This window comes from Cornus florida, unplaced genomic scaffold (assembly GCF_030987335.1).
Source record: "Cornus florida cultivar Cherokee Brave unplaced genomic scaffold, ASM3098733v1 CherokeeBrave_3.0.0_Hap2_Chr06, whole genome shotgun sequence".
Lineage (NCBI taxonomy): Eukaryota > Viridiplantae > Streptophyta > Magnoliopsida > Cornales > Cornaceae > Cornus > Cornus florida.
In genome coordinates, this window is record NW_026775576.1 from 80,492,287 (window position 1) to 80,499,901 (window position 7,615).

At 34.8% G+C, this 7,615-nt stretch overlaps 1 pseudogene; it reads right to left on the reverse strand.

Moving 5' to 3' along the window:
- Nucleotides 1-490: 490 nt before the first annotated feature.
- Nucleotides 491-6,898, reverse strand: LOC132312276 (nicotinamide/nicotinic acid mononucleotide adenylyltransferase-like; annotated as a pseudogene).
- Nucleotides 6,899-7,615: the final 717 nt, after the last annotated feature.

Below are 7,615 nucleotides of genomic sequence, written 5' to 3' on the forward strand. Positions count from 1 at the left end.
TGCCTACCCGGGATGAAGACCTGGATGCCCTCAGGGTGAGGCGCTTGGCATGACATCGAATGAAGGACTGAGTCTGACTCTGATATCAATTGTAACAGGTGGACGCTTGTCCATTTACCTAAAAATTCAAACTGTTGGGTAATATTACATACCCACCTATTTATACCCACGTCACTTTCATCCAAATCCGAGACAAATCTCCCCTCGTAACACAAGGCATCCACAAGATCATCAAACATGCAACACATATTAATTGAAGTGCACTAGGAACCAAAAGTTAGTCTAGCGAGTGGTACAGATTCATTTAAATAAATTGACTACAAACCAACAAAATTACCACAATGGTAACAATAAAGTAGTGCAACATGCACAAAACATTCCGGTTCACGCGATGATGAGCTATAACTATCTTATAAGTATGCATGCGTCTATGTGAGATGTTGAAGTTAATTTCATTGCACCAGAGAAACCCAACAAAGCCAATCTCTTTCTTTAACCAAAAATCATATTTCATTTCAACTTCTATTGTATATTTTGTTGAATAAACTCCCCCTTAAGACCTCACAAGATTTTTTTCACGTTGTGATACAACCACAAACAAACCTTTTCTTCAACTACTTGGAGTCGGCTATTTCTTTTAACCTAAACTCGAATGTGACTTGAATATTATTAAATTTGTCTCACATTACAAAAAATGCTTCGTAAAATACATAAATAACGATGTACTGCTTGTGAAATTCCAGAGCTTGATGTCTGTTGGATCAACGTTTGTCCGTGGAGTTCAAGTATAGATTGTGCTCTTGAATATAATCAATTACTCCATCTGCTGTCAAATATTTGACTGACAAACCTCTCGAAATGCAATTCCTGTATACACAACAATCAACAAAACTAAGCATTTCCTAATTCCAATTTTGTCAGATTAATTACATCACCCTCCAAAAAAACAAAACACACACACAAAAACCAGTTACCTTATTCTCGTCGAGTTGATTTGGTTTGGTACAAGTTCATCCACAACTTTGATATTGTTCTGCAGGAATTTAAACGGTAACACAGTGAAAATGCAAGACCCTTTCAAATTGTAAACCATAATTAACCCATTTATTCCACATGATAAAATGAAGATCTAATTTTAAATTTTGAGTAGGCTCAAAACGTTGGTCGAATCTGAAACTAAAACCATGTGTCATCAGCTGCACCAAATTTGCACAATTTTTTTTTTTCGGAAGGCAAAAGTGCTTATGCAATTTGCACAATTACAAAGGCACCAACCCTATTTTACTCTTAAATGACCAAAAGAAAGTTTGGCTAATGTTCTAATCAAATTCCCCATAAACACAGAGTATCCACATAGGTAACTTAGATCACCTTGTACTCATTCAAAATGTCATCATCTGAGATAATCTTCTCAATGTCTTGACCTTCTCTGCCAAACCACACCATAGTCTCTACATATAGTCCTGACCTGAAAATTTGGAAGTTAAAACATTGTAAAACCAAAATTTTCTGTCACTAAAATTAAAAAAATCCCGAATCCTACCCAATTGTCACTCCACCAATGTCTCAAGTATAGCGCTTTAGTAGTAATTTTTAGCATTCACATTAATTGCTTTTATTAAATACGGGAATCCAAAACTCATAATGCAACGATGGTCATGATGGTTTAAAGAATCAATACAGAGAATGCCCACAATATTTCAACATCTGATGCCTCACATTGTTGTGGCAAATATACAAGATGTAGCACAAGGAGGCAAGCACCACGTTTGAAATGGAAGGTCGCACAATTTTAAGTCTAAAATCTTCCAAATTTAACAATTGCTTAGGGATCGCACAATAATAAGTCTAGCATCATCCAATTTTAACAATTGTTTTTTGTCTACTACTATCTGTTATGTACAAAACAATCCATAATACAAGAACTTACCTGCTCCCGTATCCAAGCTCCAGGAATTCCGAAAGATTCTAGCAGATCAGAGCCACAGATGAGCATGACCTTAAGGGAGTCTACAAGCAGGAGAAGAGCAAGTCATGACATCACCACCGAATTAGAGAATAGAAACATGCAATGAAGCCATTACCTAGTGTGGTCCATGTTAATTGTTTGTACTCGGAAAGGGGTATGCTAGGTTCAGAACTAACCTTTTGGCAATATTAGTTTTTCTCGGCCCCTATGTAGCCAAGCAGTGATAAAGGGAACTAGTTGGTTGATTGGTGGTGGTTTGGGGGGGTGGGGGAATGATTTGATGTGGAAGATTCTTTCTACAACAACTTCCATACGTGGCTGTATAAGAGTTGGAAGTCCATGATAATTGTTTGTGCAAGCCAAGCATGTACTACTAAATACAATTTGTGAAAATATTATCAAAGATCGGGCCCTTACGCAGATTGTCCCTCTCAGCACCCTCAATTAATAGGGGACCCTATAGGGTAATGGCTAAAGAGTCATATTAAACCTTTTTTGTTCAAATCAAACTTCAATTAGCAAAATGACAAAATATTCCCAATAGAACATGAAAAAAAAAAAAAAATTTGACTCCATAAGACAATTGCTCAAATGCAGAATGGAGAAAGAAAAATGTAATGCTTCTACAAGCCTTACCATCAGATATGAGTCCACTCTCACATAAGACACTCCTGATTCTAGACAAAACAGTCACTGTGCGTTGGAAGGTACTTTGATTTGCCTGCAACAAGGGCTTGATACTTCCATATTAGTTTCAATGGCTAAATGCCTAAATACCAAGCAATAGCATAACAAATGAAACAAAATATAAAAATGATATAATAATGCACTTTTTGTAAAAATTTCAACACTATTATAAAGAATCTGTGAAATGACAGAGATACCTCCCAGGGATCCACCATTATAAATCCAGAACTTCTACAAGCTAGATGGCACATTTCGATACGATTTTTAGCAGATATAAGGCCCTGTAAATATTATCATTATTAGCTGGAAATTTGTTAGATCATGTTAAAATGCAGTCATGTAGAAAGAACACATTTATGATTTTGCAAAATATAACTTAGCTATAATTAGATGATTCTCAATAGGGAGCAATACCAACTATTACTACATAAGTACAAATGCAATCAACCAGACTGAGCCATAATGCGTGGAAAAACGTGGTCATAAATATGATTGTATATCAACTTCATCACATGAGAGAATAATATCACCATAAAGAGAATAAAAGATGAAGTATAAACATGAAACAATCCTATATTAAAAAAAGCCGTCTCGACAGTAACATCTCTATTAAAAAGGCTCCACCACTTAATCTCCACAATGGATATTTCAATGTCGAAAACATATATGAAGACTAAAAAATCATTGACAGCTTCTCGCCACAATTTAGTAGTCTCTCACTGCTTTATATTAAGGCAAACATCTTCATTTGCCAATTTGGATGCACCAGAGAGCTTAAAATACTTAAATAATCATAAACCATCCTAGAACTATAAATCCCTGCCACGACAAATTTTTTGCTAAGAAAGTCGGCTTTATTTATAAAGAGGCAATGAAGATACTAAAAGAGGATGGAAATGAAAAAAGGATATGATTCTGAGAAACAACTCAGAAATACAAACACACATTAGTTATTGGAGCTCTAGAAATGGAGGAGATCACTCTCAGAAAGAATTAAAGAACTGTACACACACATTAGTAATTGAATCTCTAAAAAGGGATGAATAAAAATAATCCACTTGCTAATTTTTCGGAGGGTGAACTAATGAGGAGTTGCAATTTTTTCCCGTTAGCCAGGAAACAAAAACAACGAGCCTTCACTTCATATCCAATGAAAAACAGAAAAAATAAAAGGGTTGGGGTTTTCTCAATGTGTCTATTGCACGCTTTTCTGTCTTTAAGAGTTAGGACCAATGAAATAAAAATGTGTACCATTGCACCTTTCCGGTGTCTCAAAGAATTTTCTACAAGCATGCCCGATGATATGCTTCAATATGTTACATACCTTTTTCTTTTATGCATCACTCACAGGTGACATATAACCTCCAATAACACAAAAGCCTTCTGAATTTAATGCATCTCTTGCCAGCTCTAACAATAAAAACAAATTTAAACAATGAAAATTAAACAAAACAAATAACTTTTAACCAAAAATGAAATGATGTGATCCACCATGTTTGTATAGAGGGAAAAGAATATTGTAAAAAGAAAAAAGTAATAGAGGGAAAAGAATATCGTAAGGCTTAATACTCCCTTCACTGATGAATTCCAGCGCCATATTTACATTTCAAAACCCTGAATTGACAATCATATCCCTTCAAATTCTCTCTTCGCACAGATGTAAGAGTTAAAAATAAAATTTAGAACAGGTAAAACCTCCTATTTTGACAGTTTAAGAATCTCACAAGCCTTGATAAGAGTTTGATGTCAACTTCAAATGTTGCTATTAGAACAAACAAAGTACCAAGGTTATGCAAAAAGACGCAAATGCATGTAAGTAGGAGGATTGAAACTTCCAGTTGACACAAGAACGACATACAGTTTGCCCCTATAAGAGAGAGAGAAAGAGAGTTAGCATTTCTATTATTAATTTTTTATTCTTGTTGATGGAGAGGTAAACCGTTGGGCAGTGGAAGCGTGGAAACATTGAGAACCAAAACAATCCAACAAAGCAATCACAAACAAACACAAGATATAACGTGGTTCAGCCAAAACCGACTTACATCCATGGATGAGGAGAGATTCCACTATGATTCGTAGAAATTCTACTGTGATTCGTAGAGATATCACAATTGTAAAGTACCATTCCACGAGTCTCTCTCCTCGCTACTAGTGTTTTTCCTACTCTACCAATCTACATACTACCTCTACCAATCAACTCCCTCATGAGACTACATCTCTCTCAATCTTATAAGTCTCAACCCATAACGTAGGTATCTATTAATAGAGTTCCAAACCTAATTCCTTGTTGGACAAGAATTACAATTTCTTAAAGGCCAATTTTTTAGTGACGTTTAAAACATACCATTGTCAACCAAGCATGCATTTTGACGCAATGAAGGAAAAAAGGAACACTTTCAAGCAACCGAGCAGTAAAATAATTGGTAATGCAACTGAAAAAGGTAAACTTACTCGATTTTAGTTTCCGTGGGTCCTAGAGATAACTTATCCAATGGCAACGCAATATCCATGTTACCTAAAGAAGGAACAAATTTAAATTAACAATTAGACAACAACCAACTAATGAGACAAAATGTTCATACTTCTTGCAATTATCTATATTGAATTAGGAATATCAAAAGAGTTCCGAAGGAAATGACAAAGCAGTGTACAAATGGATTGAACCAAAACATTATGAGCAGCAGGCAATAAGGTTTTATTCGAATCCTTGCTAAATAAGAAGCAGTTTCGTGAAAAAAGAGTGATCCCAGAGTGTCAAAGCAAACAAGGGTTTAAAACTGAACAGAGCTATCACTAGTTAAGATACAATAGCAAAAAAAAAATTCAGAAATGAGTGCGTGTAATTGAACATAATCATTAAAGTCCACAATTCTTGTGGTTCCACAAAACCTACTGGATAATTATTAAGTACATATATGGACAGCACCAAGACTTTCCTAAGTATATTGTGCAAATTTTTGTTGTGTTTGGAAACACCAAATCAATGCTTTGAATTTGGGATTGGAGAAATTTTAATTCACAGATTTAACTAAAATTTTCCAATTTCAAATCCAATCCGTCGATTCGGTGCTCCCAACATAGTATATAGGATTTTATCCTGCATAACCCATAAGAATGTGTGGGCAACTATAACCACAAATATTTAATACGACATCCGTTAATTATAGCGCAATTAACAATAACAATAACTAAAGTGCGCCGAGCATAATGGCCTTAACTACCACCATAACAGTTTTGAGTTTCTTAGAAGCATTAACAAGCAAAAAAGAATAATTATTAGAGGCTAAAACCAATTAATATAACAAATTACATTTTCTATCACTTCCTATTTTTTTTAAGGTGGATTTGATTGACAACATGTAAAGTAATAAGTAGAAGTACATCTGGTACCATCTCTTTATATTGATTTTATTAAACTTAAAACAATTCAAGAAAGAACAATCCACTCAATTTCCTAGTCATATACGTGTGTGTAACAACAAAAGGGGATTAATTAATATGCGCAACTTGATCAAAATAAAATTCCAATACATACATATAGAGAGTGTGTGTAGGGAGAGAAATATAGATGGAGAAGGAGGACGGAGAGGGAGCTAACCGGACATTTTCGCCAAAAGAGACGGAAATTGGCAGCAAAAAACAGTTAATCTTGACAGGGCTTGTGGAAGTGTTTGTTATACTATCGAGAAATTGAAATTTTCCCGCAAAACAATTTTTTCTAGCGTGCCAAATGGGGTTGTAGAATCGTATTCCTCCTCCCTGCGTGAGCTAGACGCATTGCAATAAAGGTTCCTGAGTCGTGGCTAATTTTTTTTTGTGGCGATACTCTCACACCAATAATTTTGACGGATTTCTTACGGAGAATCCTAAGTGGCAGTCCAGCTGGCAAACAACCGTCTCGAGGCGATCTTCAACCACGGCAACGTGTTCCGATTCGTGCCTCTAACATCGCCGTTGAGCGTCAACTACGGCATCGTCGCTGTCGTCTGCAACACGCGTCTCACGCACTCCACGTTCAACCTAAACAAAAACTCCGGCGAGGACATAGACCCAGCACCACTAGTGGATATTACAGCTGGAACGAAATTCCTAATCTCGCCGACCCTCTGTATTCCGAAGTTAAAACTATTGTGTTTTCGAAAAAAAGTTAAAGCTATTGTGTCTACCCATCGGTTTATAATCGATCACTTTTTCATTTGACACCTTCGTTGCGGCTAGAGCCACCTGCCTACTGACTCACCCAGACGTCGTTGCGGCTAGAGCCACCTGCCTACTGACTCACCCAAACGTCTTTATAGGCCTTACGCTTACAGTAAAAAGGATGAACGATTTATTGGTTTATCCAAAATCTGTTAGCTAATACAATTCATATCTATCCATTTATACATAATTATTTTTTTATTTAAATTTCATGTAAAATAAATAATCCTTGTTACAATAACGTAAATTTGACAAACAAGTCGTCAAATATTTGCTTTTTATTTTTATTCATATACATATATATATATATATATATTTTTTTTTTCCATTTTTTTTACAAACAATCACAATAGCAGTCAGCACCAATAGAAATTGCTGTGAAAATTTCTCAACTCTTAGTTGTCAAAAAATAGTAAAAACAAAAATTTGATCAATATGGCAATATTAAAATTTATTTTATTTAGTCGGATATCATATTAAGTATAACAAGAAGTTTAAGACTTGCCGTCATTTGTTTGGACTTAAATTTAAATCTATAAATGGATTGAATTTGAATTGAATTACAATTTATGTTGGATTTGTTATTAATTGAAATCTGATTAGATAGATGTAGTTGTTTTTTTTTTTTTATAATAATACAAAAAATTAAAAGGAGTGAAAACGGAAGACATAAAATATGAAAGAAAAATGAGAAAAAGATAGTTCAGTATTTGTTTTAAAAAATACTTGTTTGAAATAACACTTATTAAGAATGAGAGG